The following is a 12,776-nucleotide window of genomic DNA, read 5'->3' on the forward strand; positions in this document are numbered from 1 at the left end:
ATTTTTGCCAAAAAAATTGAAAAATATTTTTTAAACAAAGTATCGTTTTTATCTTCAGAAGACACTGAACTCATAAATAATTGTTGCAAAACGCTTATATCAATTAGATTTTAATGTGAAATCGATGATGTCATATCCACCATTTAAAACAAAGAAAGTAGTGAGCATGGTGTCCGAATTGCTTTTAAAATTCAGGACACTACATAGTAGCACTAAATAGTTTTATAGTAGTTAGGGGGTTAGGGTGGGAATTCGGACACAACTTCCGACAGATTTTGAGTTGTCAAGTGTTAGGGGTGGGGCCTTTCAACAAGCTCACTCCTGATTGGAAGAAAAAGCGAGGAGACCATTTTCTACTAGTGACATCATCCTCACTCAGTCCAGTTCTCTGAGACAATCAATGGTTTTGATAAGTGCTTCCAGCTCCATCTCTAGGAGACATTTTCCAACTTTTTCTAGAATTGCACGCCCGTTTAACCACATTGTAGTGTGTTAAAAATACAAATGTGCAAATGTTGCTTGAACCATCTTCATTTTTCTCCACGAATGAAGCTTGAAGTGTTACTGGCTGGCTGGAAAACAGTCATTTCTGCTGCTCTGAAAGAAAAACTCATCTGAGACTCTTTCAGGGAACTTTTGCTGCAGGTTTTTTATGCTTTCTATGTGACTTGGGAACGAAGAACTTCTTCATCTTACCATGCATTTACTTGTATTACCAGATTGACATTTTTGCCCTCAGGCCTTTCTTTGGATCAGAGAGCTGAAGCTGACAATGACATGAGGGCTGAAATGTAATAAATTTGTATTTGGAGCTGGAATGTGAAGCACAGAACCGCGTATTGTTTCTACAGACAACCCTGAACATTGCATTATTCAATTTAAGGTTACGTCCAAGAGCTCAGGGGTGGAGGTCTGTGGGTATTGAACTGGTGTTGATGTATTGGTTGTGTGGTCTCTGCTGAACGGAGATACAGCCTAATTTCCATTTAAAGAAATCCCTCTCGAATCAATAATGGGAGACAGGCTGAGGGAACGTGGGGAAACTGTCAATGTGTCTATAGTTAACCAACATGATGCCTCTAAATCCGAGGATCTGAAGCTTCTCTTTACTGCGTGTCTTTTATAAACAAAACAGAAAAGAGTTTTGAACCCCAACAAAACATGGATCCTAAAGAAAACAGCCTGGAGATAAACCGAAGAAGGTGTTGGCCCCCGTCTCTGGCAGTATGATTTTTATTTACTGTATTTTTCAAAGTATAAGTTGTGTTTTTTGCATTGTTCTGCAATGGGTGCGACTTATACTCAGGAGCAACTTATATATCATTCATTTAAACATAAATAAGCTCATATTTATTATTTATTATTTTCCCACTAACACTCACTCGAGGGCACCAAAACGTGTGTTTGCCAGCATTCGCCACAGACAGCGACGCACAAGACAAACATGGAAGAGAATCAAATCGTTCTTCTGAACTTTCTGTTTTATTGTATGCATGATGGAGACAATCTTATTTTTATTTATGTCCCTTCCTTTTCTGTAATGCAAGGCAGCAAGTCATCAAACCGGGGGACAGAGAGACAGAAGAACTGCTGGAAGTGCCGTCATCCTGCAGTAATGGATGGCAAACTTAGCTGTAAAAAAATAAATAAAACATCTTATGAACCCAGACATGGAGATTTGGTGACTGATTTTTTGTAGAGCTCTTCCAAATACATAAATAAACCTAATATCTCCTGACATTATCCGTGTCTTTCATGCAATGCAAATGAGATATATGGACAAAATTTGTAACAGCAGTTTTTCCGACTCGCATCTGGAGCATCAAAAACGAGACAGCAAGTTTGACGCGTGAGTTGCTTTTAGTGTGAACGCAGCATTACGCAAAGCCAAAGTTATTTAGAAGCATCGCACTTTTGGAAGAAATTATCTATGATTTTTTGTTCTTTATTTAGCATTTTTTGGCTGCTGCAATTTATACTCTGGAGCAACTTATAGTAAAAAGAAAATACAGGTACTTTAAGTTGGGTCAAATTGTCACGGTGACCTTCTTGGTGACCTCAAAACTGAACTCTAACCTAGTCACTGCATCTTCCAACAAAGTTTAGGTCCGTTAACAGTTCCCTAAATACTCATCCATCCGTTAATGTTGGAGGTTTCTGGGTTGGAGTGTCCTCTTTATCCTCCAGGAGGACACAGGTACATCCTCTCTCCAGCCTGTCCTCTGACCTCTGTTTGGACAGCAGGAGGCTGATTCACATGTGCAGATCTTTCATGGGATGGCTTCTCTTCTGAACGTTTAAGGCAAGGAAGAGCCAAACAGGGATGCTGCACTCTGCTGGCTATAGGCCTCAACCCCAGAGGAGGAGGTTTTGACTATTAGCGTTTGCACCCATTGACTTAGTTTGCTTTCTGTGCTCATCTTAATAATGGCCACGGGTTCAAGGATTGGGAAGTGTGTGTGTGTGTGTGTGGTGATGAAGGTAAAGTTCTGTATTTTTTTAATTAATTTACTTATTTATGTGTGCAGCACTTTCTGCTGCTTCATATGAATAAAGATTGATTTGATCTGATTCCTGATCGAGCAACCAGGCTCTCCGGTTTTAGGAACCAAGCGTCTCAGAGAATGCAGTCTTCATGTCTTCAAAGCAAATATTACAGAGCGGATCCCAGAAGCTCGGTTTGCCAGTTCAGAGGCTTTGCTTCAGTCACGTTGCAGGCGTCTGTCTGCTTTTTACCCCTTCAGAGACCTTTGCTTTGTTTGGATCTTTATGGAAATACAGGTTGGTCCTCCTGACTAAGAGCGTGACCTCAGTCCCTCTGAAGCCTGCAGCAGCTTAATGAAAGAGCTGCAACCTTTTCCGTGACTCCGATAAACATCAGCCTCCCTCCTCCCTCCTTCCTGAGTCCAACGTCGAGGAGTTCATTATAAAAACATTAATCAAGAGGAAAAATGAAAATCATACCCTTAAAAACTCTGTCCCTGAACTAACTTGCTCCTGCCCCCCCCCCCTCTGTAGAGCAGAGGGTTCTTCTGCATGTCATTACCGCCTCCTCTGTCTGCTCTCCCTGAGACACAGTTCAGAGGATTTAAAGGTCAAATGATCCGTGGAGAACACACTGACGCGCTCAAACTCAGGTTTTGAAAAGTCTAGAAAGATCAGAGAAAGTTCCTTTAAAAAATATAAAGTCATATAAAGTCAGTTATTTATATGAAGCCCATCCAGACGACTGTTGTGAATTTGGGCTATACAAATAAAATTGAATTGAATTGAATTTATTCTGATGCTGTTTGAACAGAATTTTGGCCACACCTACATTTCCAATTGCTGCCATGAGATTGGTTGACTAAACTGTTTAAAATATTGCACCTTCTGACATCAATTCTCGCCCAGCCTCTCTTGTTGACCTGCTAATTTTGTTTTTCTCATCTCCTTTTTCTGTAGCAGACCTCCACCTGTCCAGGATGAAGATATCAAACAGAAACACCACAATCCTTTTTGGACCAAGCTTAAATTTGTGCACTTTTGTCACTTTAGAAATCTCACAAAGAACAAAAGTGACCTGAAGGAAACAACGCCAAGTCTCACTTTGGTGATAAAGGTGTCTGAAGGGCCTCAGGGAAGGTCTCCAAACCCTGAAGTCCCTGAATGTCGAGGGAGAGAAAACATCTGAAGCTCAAAGTTCTTCAGGTTTGCCACAGTGCATCACTTTTCCAGGATCCACACGTTTGATCAGGCAGATAGTTTTATGCTGGATTCCCTTCCTGACACAATCCTGTGTCTTACCCAGGCTGGGGACAGGCACAGGGAGACCCAGGCCTCCTTGTCGCTACATAGAAAAATCTTCTTGTGGGATTGTGGTTCTTCATGAAATGTTGTTTTAAGGTAATTTTTGTTAGTTAAAAAGCAAGTTTTAAAAACTTAATAACTAATTGGGGGAAAAAGTTTCTAAAAGTTCACAAAAGTTCTCCACTATCTTAACATGTCATATGTGGGAAAAGACCAGCTATGATTTCCAATGATTATCCATAATCCTATAATCTTCAATAAAACTGTTTCCTTCTCTTCTCTTCTCTTCTTTTTATGAGAGTTAAAAAAATAAAACATTAAAGTGACTTTGACTATAAGTGAACAAAATCGTTTTTATACTTTGGGTCTGATTGAATTTCTTTGTGGAAAACTCCTAAGTTTGCCAAAACAGGATGTGATTCCTGCTTTCCTTTGTGTTCTACAACACGTCTGAATGCAGATCACCATGGCAACGGGTGCTTTTTCTGCAGGGATGTTTAAAAGTCACAGGTTCATGGTTTGGCATCAACGCCGGTTTGTGTGACTCTGTCAGAGAAACTATTTTTTTTCTGTTTGTTTTTTTTAAATTGGCAGAATTAATGAACAGACTGTTTCTTTAGATGACTCCTTTCTAGGCTGGAGTCGGTTTTCTGCTCCATGTCCAACAGTAATAAAGTTATGCAGCAACTCGGTTCAGTCAATATTTACTGTTTTATGGAGCATCTGTTGGCTGCAGGTGGAAAATAATGACCGGAACAGAAAGATACTGAAACAACGCTGATTATCAGAGGAGTGTTAGAGAATTTGGGATGTTCCACTGAAAGTCTTAAGGTCTGAAGGAAAGATTTGTCTCTTAAAGTAGTATCATCTCATACTTTGGTTTTAGGTCATTTTGGTCAAGAAACCAATTCTGACCAGAAACACATACACCAATGGAAAATACACAGTTTAACTTTATCATTAAGACTTTATGACACAAAAACAGGGGCGGAGCTATGGGGGGGGGGACAGAGGCCTCCACAATAAAAAGCTTTAACTGATAATCATTGATAACTAACATGAACTCAACAATAAATCAAAATAACATGTTATCATTTGCCACCCGTTTTCTGCCCCCACATAAAATGTTCAAAATGTTCCACCACTACACAATAATGACATTTCATGACAACCTACAGATTTCCTCTTTAATTTCTTTTTAGCATCAATATTAGTCTATATATAAATATGAACAAATCATATTTCCAGTTTGTTTATTTCTGCTTTTCCTCTCTTTTTTGTTTGTTTTTAAGAATTCTGTTCATGTTTTTGCACAGATTAAGGAGATTTTCTTTTAGCAGACACCATTTCTGACTGAGACTTAAAATCTCGGATGAAAAAACAACTTTAACAATAATTTATTTTTTATTTCTAAAATTAAGTCAAACTTCAAATAAATTGGGGAACCTTTAATATTGCAGAATATGCAAAGGCTGCTCATACCAGAAATGTATTTATTCTTTTTAAAATCAGATAAGTTTAGAATTTACCAGCTCTTTCTCATAAATGTGGGTCTTTTATTGAAGAATAGCACATTTTTACATCAGACCCGTTGGTGCGTTTTGTAAATATTCCAATTTAATGAAGGTGTCAGAATTTCTGTGAGAACAAGACTTACTGAAGCACAGATTCACATTTATTTCCCTTTATTTCATTGGCTCCCAGCAGGTTTTATCAGATTATATCAAGGATGGTGGATCATGAAGGAAAACACATCAGAGTTTCAAATATATTTTTTAGTCTTTTTGTTGTTTGCACATTTGGTTTAAAATCTCCTTAATTGTATTTTTTAAGCAGAATTTGACTTAATCCTTCAACTCATCATTAGAGAGAAGAGCTGGCCTGTTTCTGTCGGGCTGTGTTAGTTTTCATCAATTACAAGTTAAAAGGAAGATAATTCAAAAGAACAAACGTTTCTAGAAAAGGACCAGATCTTGTTCCATTTGGCGCTTTGTTAATTCACTTTAACTGATTCAGGAAAATTCACTAAAACACGGGTCTCTAAATGAATAATTGGGGCATAACAACGAGTCTGTCACTCATCATTTCCTGTTTCTTATCCTTCGTGACCTCAAATGTCAAACGGTTCTATTCCACAGCAAGGGACGAGATTCCTTTTTCAATTTCCTGACCTGAAAAGACGTAGAGGACTTTGAAAAGTGTTAAAACGTGTCAGAACAAAGAAACACAAAGCAGCTTCATTGCTGGAATAAGAAAGCACACTTCAGTTTGGAAAAAACGAAGCAACAGGCATAATGAGGAAGGACATTATTAAAGACCTACTCTGAAGAAAATTGTGTCCTTGGTGTTTTTAACATCTTCTTGTTGCATTTTTCTGATGATATATATATATATATATATCTATATAGATATATATAGATATAGATATATACATATCTACATCTATATCTATCTATCTATCTATCTATCTATCTATCTATCTATCTATCTATCTATCTATCTATCTATCTATCTATCTATCTATCTATCTATCTATCTATATATAATATATATATATATATATATACATGAAATATATATATATATATATATATATATATATATATATATATATATATATATATATATATATACATGAATATATATATATATATATATATACATGAAATATATATATATATATATATATATATATATATATATATATATATATATATATATATATATATATATATATATATATATATATATATATATATATACATGAAAAGGTGATCAAAATGGGACTTTGACCATCTCTTGAATGAGTCAAACGAGCAAATTGAAGATAAAGTTTAGGTTTGAGCACTCAACCCAACAGTTATCTCTAATATCTTATACCAATTCGTTGGACCAAAGAAAAGATTACAATCAATTTCAATTTTGCCAATCATTTACGAGCATCTTCTGCTCAGTTTCCAAACAAATCAATAAAGTCATCTATAAACAATGAAGTACATTAAAATGAAAAGCATTATGTCGGTTGATCAACTGCAAAAGAAATCATAAAGCTGAAGCAATTAGGCCGCCTTCTGCTCCGCCTCATTAACTAAATGCTAAATGCTGCAGTTTCATCAGAAAGGTCCTTTTCATCTCCTCAGCATCGCTGCAGCTGCCTTTCTTCGTCTGATCTCACATCTGGGGCTTTTTTGGGGCTTTTTTTGGTGACTCAATCATGGCAGGATATAGGCATAGGCAAGGGGGGCAGAGCCCCCTACATGTTGTAACTGCCCCGCCTGCAAATGTGAAGGCCCGCAAAAATCCATAATTAACCAAAGAGAAAGAAAACACAAGAAAGAAACAAACAAACAAACAAACAAAGAACCCCTAAAATAACAATAAATAAAAGACTAAATTATGTGAGGAAAGGATGGACAGACAGATGGACAAATGAAATGACAAAATAATAAATAAAATAAAAGATTTTAAAAAAAGGGAAAAAAGGAAAAAGCCTCCCTTTTCTGAGAGCTCTCTGTTTACATGTCCTCCTACTAGCCAAAGAAGAAAAAAAATCCAAAAACCCAAAGAAGAAAATCCTCAACAGGGTACAAACCAGTGTTTGTTTGTGCTGTCTAGGCTGTCAAAAGCAGAGGGTTGTATCAGGAAGAGCAGTCAACAAAAACCATAAAACGTAGAGATGTATAGATCAAATGACCCAACTCCCAACGTTAAAGTACCTTGGATAGCACAAGGGTTAAAAACATGTACAGTCTCTGTGGCCCTAAGGCTCTCTGGGAGGCTGTTCCAAAGGCGCGCTCCATAGTTACTGAACCTGTAGGGGCTCAAAGGGACACGAAAACATGTCAGAGAATCAGAAAAAACCCACACCATTTCTGATTCTGCATGAAAAATCCAACGAAGCAGCTCTGCACAGCTGAAACGGCTGACATGTCACTTCATCCTGATTAGCACTGGGGGCGGAGCCTCTTTATGAACGTAGTCACGGCGACCCAGCTCTGACCCGCGGGTCAGTGCAGCCAAGACGATTGATTCTGCCTGATATCAAAAGAGTTTGAGAGAGCCGGGCTGCAGCGAGACGGGCATTTTAATGAAATGAGTTAGAGTCATAACTCACACCCGGCGTTCGCTGTTCGGGCTCTGCAGAAATGTGTCATTTAGACCTTGACTCAGATTCCTTCTGCTGCGCTGAATCCCACCGGCAGCTCTTTGCTCATTTCATGTTGATGAGCACAGATGGAGCGCACAGGCCCTCCTGTAGCAGATTCAATGGCGAGAGGCTTTATTTTGGTTTGCTTTAGAAATGATAAACTCATTAAAATGTGACTCAAATGCTTACTTCTTATTCTCAGTCGTGGATAAATGGGGGCAGATTGAGGGGAAAATGAATCCCCATTTTCAACGCACAGCTGCTTAAAGGTTTAAATTTAAACGCTGAAGATGACATGAAAATATGCATTGCTAGTTTGTTTTTTAATTTAAATGTTTCTGTGTTTTTGTAAAAACTGTTACATTCCATAAATATAAAATCCGCAAAATAGGATTACATTTGTTTCAAGACTGTGAAAGTTATCATTACAAGCTACAAACCTTCATGGAAAAATAAGTCCAGTGTTACAGAATGAAAACAAAGATCTAACTGTGATCAAAGATGTACAGGAGATTGTTGCCAGATAAAGAAATAGTTTTCCAGCCCAAAAGTGCTTTAAATATTGTCCCACCCAAGAAAATAACCGCCTGAAAAGTGAATCTAACTAAAAAGACGCCAAACTGACCTCAAACCTGCCCAAATTATGTCCACCTGCACTAAGGCAATTTTTACCCACAAAAACAAAATCAAAACTGCCCAATTAGTCAGGAAACCGCCCGATCTGGCAACAATGCAGCAGGCGCAGCACAAAGGAGATTGATGGACAAGTTCAACAGCCAATCAGGGTGCGGAACAGGGTGAGCTGTAGAGATAAAAAAAAAAAAAAAACGCACGCAAAAAAGTATCAGCTCAAGCAATACTTTGTAAGGTGAGCCATGATATAGAGAGGCAACACGGTAATGTGGCTAACGGGTAGCGGTGTCAGATTATTTTTCTTTTTACGTTACAGTAGCGTAGTAACAGTAATGTTTGTTTTAGCAGTGTGAAGAATAGTTAGAAACTGCCTTTAACTTTTATTACACTAATGGTTTAAACTTAATTCACTGAGCATGTATTGTCATCTCAAAATTATATTACATTTGAAGAAAGCACAGCCAAACTATTGTTCTAACAGTTTCTTCCCATACTCCCTCTTTTCTGTGCATGTTTTCTGCTGAGCAGGCCTCAGACTTATCTTCACTTTAGCCTTGGAGGTCCTCTCCAGCAGTAACCTGTGGGCGTGTTTTTCACACGAGGCCCATCGGACGATCTTCTGAATATGCAAATGCAGGGTTTTTATACCAAGCCCATCCCTGAACTCATTGGTTCGGACTTTGAATGCACCATGTTCATCTGTCTGTCCCCTTCGTGTTTGTGCGAAGTAAAACCTCCACAAAAGCTAAGTAACTGTCTCTGAGTCATTATTCATTATTTCTGTGTGTAAGAAACTGACGTGGTACGAACCTAAAATTGAATACAGTCCTTTCTAGAGAATCCAGTTTCTTCACAAGCAGCATCAGTCTGTTTTTTTTTTACGTGTTTCAAACCAGGTTGGGAGTTACAGGTATTGTTAATACGCTAACGTGGCTAATGCTTAGTGTGCTACAAACAACTTCTAGCCGTACGGTGGACGCAGTAAATCAAGTCTCACTGACTGATTTATCGCCGACTTTTTTGTCTCGCTTAATGCGCCTTATAATTCGATGAACCTCATACATGACACGAGTTCGAAAACAGACCATTCATTGACGGTGAACCTTATAACCTGGTGCACTCTATAGTGCGGAGAATACGATACACAACTTCAAGATTTAACATTGGTCTGGGCAAGATGAGCCGCACGGTTTTCAGGTCCTCTTGTTGCTTTCCCTCAAATTTTTAAAAATAGTAAATATCGATCCCTTTCAGCTTGCTCAGGTTTGTTTTTCTTTGTGGGGAAGAAGTTGACAACTTTCATGAGCGTATTGGATCACAATTATTGTGAGGAAATGTCGAGTGAAGAGTTTGGAAGCGGCAGCAAACATAGATCCCCTCCAACCACTCCAAGTACGCTTCAGCAGCAAGCTAAAAAGAAGAACAAGCCGGAGGAAGAAAAACAGTCTGATGAGGAGGGTTCAACGTTGATGACGATTTTGGAAGCGGTAACTACACTGTCTCATAGATTTGATATACAAAAAAGTAAAACGGAAAAGTTTGGTGCTAAGATGGAGGCAAACTATGTTGTGCTAGCAGAGATGAAAGAAGAAGTTTCTGAAAATAAAAAGAAAACTGAGTCACTAGAAAAACAACTGACTGAAATTCAAGAGGAACTGATTACCACCAAAGAAAAAAGGCAAGGAACAAAATAGATATAAAAGGAGATGGAACCTGCATCTAAAAGAACTCAAAGAAAAGGAAAATGAAGACATCAAAACAACCGTGATCCACATTTTGATGAAATTTGTACCTGGAGTTCCCTGGAACATGCCCAACATAGTAAACACAGCTCGCATTGAAAAAAGAAAAGCATTATTGTTATTTTGTAAGGAACAAAGGGCACAAATACGTTTTCTTTAAGAGACTCATTCAACTAAAGATGATGAGATGTTCTGGAAAAAACACATACTTTATCATCTATTCATGGTTCTAACGGATAGGCAGGTGCTGCAATTAGGTTGAACAACTGTCCTGGTAAGATAATGGAATGTAAAGCAGATCTAAAAAGTAAAAAACTTCAAGGTTTAACACGTTTTTTCTTTATGTTTCCATGCAGAGATCTATCAATTTCAGGTTGAAACAGTGACGTCTAAAGCCTTACCAACAGTATAAATGAGGCGTTTAAGGCCTGCATGCTTTGTCACGTCACGATGCTGAAATGCTTCCCTCAGTGGATTCTCTTCTTATCATTTCTTCTTCTTCCTCAAGCAGGAATTTATGTCCTTTCCGTGCAGAGAAATGCTCTACATGTCGCTCTACAATGGCTGGATTGTTTCAGCCCCATCAGCTGAATAATCTCATTTATTCTGGAGACCTTTTTCATTTTGTGTTAATTGTGTAACATCAGTTTTTTGTGCCTCGTCCTCCTTTTGTTCACTTCTAGTTGAGCTGCGTTTACTCCTGACCCCTCTGTGGATGCACAGTCGCTCCTTTCTTTTGCGGCCTCGGCTCCCATCATCAGAGTGGAGTGGTTGGCCTCTTGTTCCTCCCCCTCCTCTTTTTTCCCATCACTCTATTCCCCTCCAACCAACCCCGACACTAATAAATCCTGAAGAGGATTCTTTGATCTCGGTCTCACAGAAGACAGCCTTTTCATGAAGATTCTCATTGAGTCTCAACTTAAGGTATTTGGGAAATATAAAAAGGCGGTTGAAGACTCACTCAGAGCTTTTTTAATTATGTGGGTTTTACAGAATGGGGTTTTCATTTTCAAACACAGTGTTCACAATGTGTAGAGCACCACTTCATTGTGTTCCTGCTGCAGTGGAGGGTGGAGCTTCCATGCTTGAAGAATTTGAGTTACACCAGAGCCAACACAGTGCTTTGGAGATGTTATGACATAACTGCTGCTCATTTAGGGGAGGTGTCGTTAAAAACGACCTTGAACAGGACGTTTTTAAAAAATGACCCTCTTCCAATACTGCAGTCAGCTCTGTTCGGCGTCTCTCAGGAACCGCCGACCACAAGACAATCTTAAAACAACATCAGAAGGTGGAGCACCTGTGGAGCATCTGACCAGGACTAACTGCATCCTAAGGCTCTTCTACTAAAGCTGCACAAACTTGGCGTTGAGTCATCGAATTGGCTGACTGCAGCCTCTCCTGTCTCCTGCCTGCAGCCCTCGTAAGGGTGCCTATTTCTAAATGTGGGTGTTTTTTGACCTTTTGGCCCCCCAGTGAAACAGATGGAAGAAGATTCTTCTCAGTGCTCAACAGCTACTGCTTCTCGAATCCAACACAACTGACTTTATACCAGTTTAGATGATGCAGGTACACAGTATGTGTCCCTTTGCATACATTTAGTGCAACTTTGAAAAGTCCCACGAATCTTGGTGTCAGCAAAAAAATACAAGCGTAACGGGTTTGGCTCATTTTCTTTGATAAACACGAGATGTGACCCACTGTCAAAAAGAATTTACAGTCTCTTCTATGACTGGTTTCTATGAAGGTTTGAACTTTGAGAGTTTAATCAAGTGAGACGAGAGTGAAAGGAAGTGGCTCAGGCAGGTCGGCCAATGATCGAAGGGTCTGCGGTTCAATCCCCGCTCCCCCCAGTCAACCGTCATTGTGTCCTTGAGCAAGACGCTTCCCCCTCCTTGCCAGTGTGGCTCCACTGGTGTGTTAATGTGCATGAATGTCCTGGTGATGGTCAGAGAGTGAACTGGCAGCCACGCCTCTGTCAGTCTGCCTCAGATGATGCTAACTGCTGATGGAGCCACAGCTGGGCAGCTGTGGCTCCATCAGCAGTTAGCATCACCAAGTGTGAATGAGAAGTGAATGAATAATGGACACATTGCAAACGCTTTGAGCATCAAGAAAAATGCAGGTGAATCACATCCATTATTAATATTATTTCAGTCAGACAACTCATGCAGTAAAGAGATTTATTCCATATTTCTTTTAGTTTGGCATGAGGCTCCGTTCAGATGTATAAAACAAAGATCTCTATAGAAAACTTTGGGTTTTAAACTACCCCTAACAGAGCTCACAGATGGAAGCCAGGGAGGAGGGTGGGATGACAAACGCAGAGCTCGCGGAAATGGAAGAAGAGGGATTGGACCGCACACCTGGAACTTAAGTAGGGTGCAGAACAGGTGAGTTGATTAGACTGAACTGCCCGCAGGGAGGAGTAACCAGGTAAATGCACTGCTTGAGCTGCCTGAAAT

General features: G+C 39.2%; 1 protein-coding gene across 1 annotated transcript in view; it reads right to left on the minus strand.

Moving 5' to 3' along the window:
* The window catches only part of LOC101158622 (sodium/calcium exchanger 2), a 138,787-nt gene that overhangs the window by 45,140 nt on the left and 80,871 nt on the right, over positions 1 to 12,776 (minus strand). The window lies entirely within an intron of this gene.

Source organism: Oryzias latipes, chromosome 13 (assembly GCF_002234675.1).
Source record: "Oryzias latipes chromosome 13, ASM223467v1".
NCBI lineage: Eukaryota > Metazoa > Chordata > Actinopteri > Beloniformes > Adrianichthyidae > Oryzias > Oryzias latipes.